The following is a 2,841-nucleotide window of genomic DNA, read 5'->3' on the forward strand; positions in this document are numbered from 1 at the left end:
CTCGTGGCTGCCGCGGCCGCCGCCGCCTCCTCCGTGTCCTCGTCGGCCGCCCTGGGGACTCTGCACCAAGGGACTGCCCTGTCCAGTGTCGAGAACTTTACCGCTAGGATTTCAAATTGTTAATAACGCTATGTTAGCGCGCTTGAGAAACAGAAGGTAGGAATCCCGGCCCCTTTTTTCGTCTTGGTGGTTTGGTGTTTTGTTCGCTCCTCCCGGCCTCGCGCCCCCATTTTCGTCGCTTCGGATTCTCAGACAGGACTGTGTTTGGCAACGGCTTTGCGGGTCTTTCTATTTATGCAAAGTCGCCCTATGCTGCAGTCCCCGACCTGGGGCAGGGAGGAAGAGGGTGCCGGTGGGTCTGCTCTGTCTAGGCACAGGGGCTTCCTTGACTTTTGGGAAATCTTTAAAAATCTAAGCCTTTTTGAGGTCTAGAGATTCTCAGGTCTAGGGATTTAAACAAATCAATATGTTCAAAAGAATAACGCAAAAATAGTAAAGGTCCCAAAGAAAGCCAGCGAAGCAATAGTTTTTATTTGAAGACACTTGTCCGGTGTGCTTTTTCATGAGAAGAAAAAAAAACTTAACATGTTTACACAAGGAAACAATTCAAAACTTCTTACTTTAACCTGTGTTTTGTATCATAATAGACATGCGGGATTTTTATTTTGTTCGTACTGCGTATTCTTTACAAGGAGTATTGTAAATTTTACTGGCAATTATTGTACTATTCTAACATAAGATTTTTACACTTTTTCAGAAATAAAATGCTTAATTTTCAAAAAATCCACCAAAAAAATTGGCTCCAGTTGTTCCCTTAGTTTATTTTCTGTTAAAAAAGTTTCTATGTGAGATAAGTGGGAACCCATATTTTTTAAAAAGGCAAATATTTTCAAAGAGGATTTAACAAAAGCATCATGCCATGATTTTTTATTTATACTTTCTAAGTCAAAACTATTGCAGAAACTCAGAAGTTATTTTTAAATGACTACAAATAAGTCACTTTGGTATACATTTTCCAATCTCATTTTATTCCATTTTTAAGAGCATTGAAGCTATTTAAAAATTAAAGCCACAATTACCCTAGGATAATTTTATAGAAGTTTTCATTTTATTTTTGAGCTTCACACTTCAAATAATTTCTGCTCACATTTGAGCCCAATATTGTATATATCCGTAAAACCTCTGCAACAGTATTATATTGTAATAGAAGCAACACAAATACATAGGGACTTTTCAGTTTTAAAAATTTAATAGACGTCATCAAATGGCTTTAAAGTTCTAAATAAAATATTCAAGTATACAAAATCAATTGCATTTGAAAGTCTTGATATTTAAAGCTACTATTTTCTCAACAGAAAAGATTCCAGTAATTGCATAAAGTTTTTATCCTAAAAGGCAAACTTATCAAATTCTAGTTTAAATGAATAACAGGGTGTGTAAGAGAAATCTTCAATTTTAGAATAGTGCAAAATTCAAAGAATGAAAACACATCTGGTGTTTATTGAATTAATTATATTTTTACAATGTAGGTAATTTTGGATATCTTTCAAATTCTAAGTGTTTTCATTACTTGTTGCAGGTAATTTTTAGTTCTCTGAAAAAATGTGAGACTACATTTTGATGACTACAAATGTTATTGTGGGCTTCAAATAAAACCAAGGCATGTGTAATACAAAATTTAAATGTGTAATATCAGTGCGTTGCAGAGGAGGTAAAATCTGTTCATTAAATTTTTTCCAAATATCTGGACAGGTATAAATCTGAAGATCTGCAGATTTAACCTAGCAAGTTAACGAAGACTGAGTTATAGGCCAATATTTTGCAGTGACATTCATTCTTGATGTGCTGTCATCTTGTTTATTTTTAGGGAGGAAAAAGTGACTCAGTAAGTTTTTCTTTTTTCCTATAAAATGTTTGGAACAAATTAAATGAGTTTAAGGCAAACACTCATCGTCAAACTTATCATTATATATAGGTACAAATTGAAGTATCATTAGACCAAAATCTTATATGCAAAAGTTACTTTCATCCTAGCGCAGCTGAGAGAGAAAACTTTGGTAACCAAGGACGTCTGGATGTCACTGCTGCCCCGAGTGGAGAGGCGTTAGCAGACGGAATCCAAACAGTACAGGTACTGTTAGTGCGCCTCTCAGCCTTCTGTAACGCATAGATCTGAAATTTCGATTTGAAAGTTATGATGAAGAGAGCGAAAGAATAAACACATGTGTGTTATTACTTGCATGATGCTTGGATGTCCTGAAAGCAGGGAATCCCAGCTAATCCCTCTGTTCAGATTCCCGCATCTTTAAAGTGCCAGGACCGGCCCTACCTCCGAGGTTGTCAGTCCCTTTAAGGGAATGGCAAGTAGGCGCTGGATGATCCAGCGCTGGCCTTGCTCCGAGTCCCGGAGTTCGGGTCCCGCTTCATCCGAGCTTGCTAAAGAGACTGCTAGCGCATGGTGAGCCCAGAGCCATGAGCCCTGAGAAAAAGTAAACTCGATCCGCCTGCCTCATTCTTGAGTTTTCGACCCTCCCGATTTGGGGTTTTACGGTCGGCTTTGCTGGGCCCTGGGTCCTGGCCTGCTGGTGGAGGTGATAATGGGGCAGCGGGCCGGGCGATGTGTGGGCTGAGAGAGGAGTGGGTCATAGGCTGCGGGGCGGGCGAGGAGCGGGCGGTGGGCCGTGGACTCCGCGAGCCAGGAGCGCCGGGCGCGCCCAGTCAGGCCGCGCGGGCGAGCAGGTGCTGGAACAAAGGCCGCCCGACTACCGCGGCCTTTGATGCGCAAGGACGTCTCCTCCCGGGGCTCCTCATTCGCATGCAAATCCAGCTCTGGTCCCCTTT

General features: G+C 41.1%; 1 long non-coding RNA gene across 1 annotated transcript; it reads left to right on the forward strand.

The window, feature by feature from the left end:
* The first annotated feature begins 6 nt into the window (after nucleotides 1–6).
* Nucleotides 7–2,235, forward strand: LOC111747152. The gene is made up of 2 exons (XR_002783417.1): nucleotides 7–1,885; nucleotides 2,035–2,235. It is a non-coding gene; the product is annotated as an uncharacterized LOC111747152 (long non-coding RNA).
* The last annotated feature ends 606 nt before the right edge of the window (nucleotides 2,236–2,841 follow it).

The sequence above is a fragment of the Pteropus vampyrus genome, unplaced genomic scaffold, assembly GCF_000151845.1.
Source record: "Pteropus vampyrus isolate Shadow unplaced genomic scaffold, Pvam_2.0 Scaffold213, whole genome shotgun sequence".
Classification (NCBI taxonomy): Eukaryota; Metazoa; Chordata; class Mammalia; order Chiroptera; family Pteropodidae; genus Pteropus; species Pteropus vampyrus.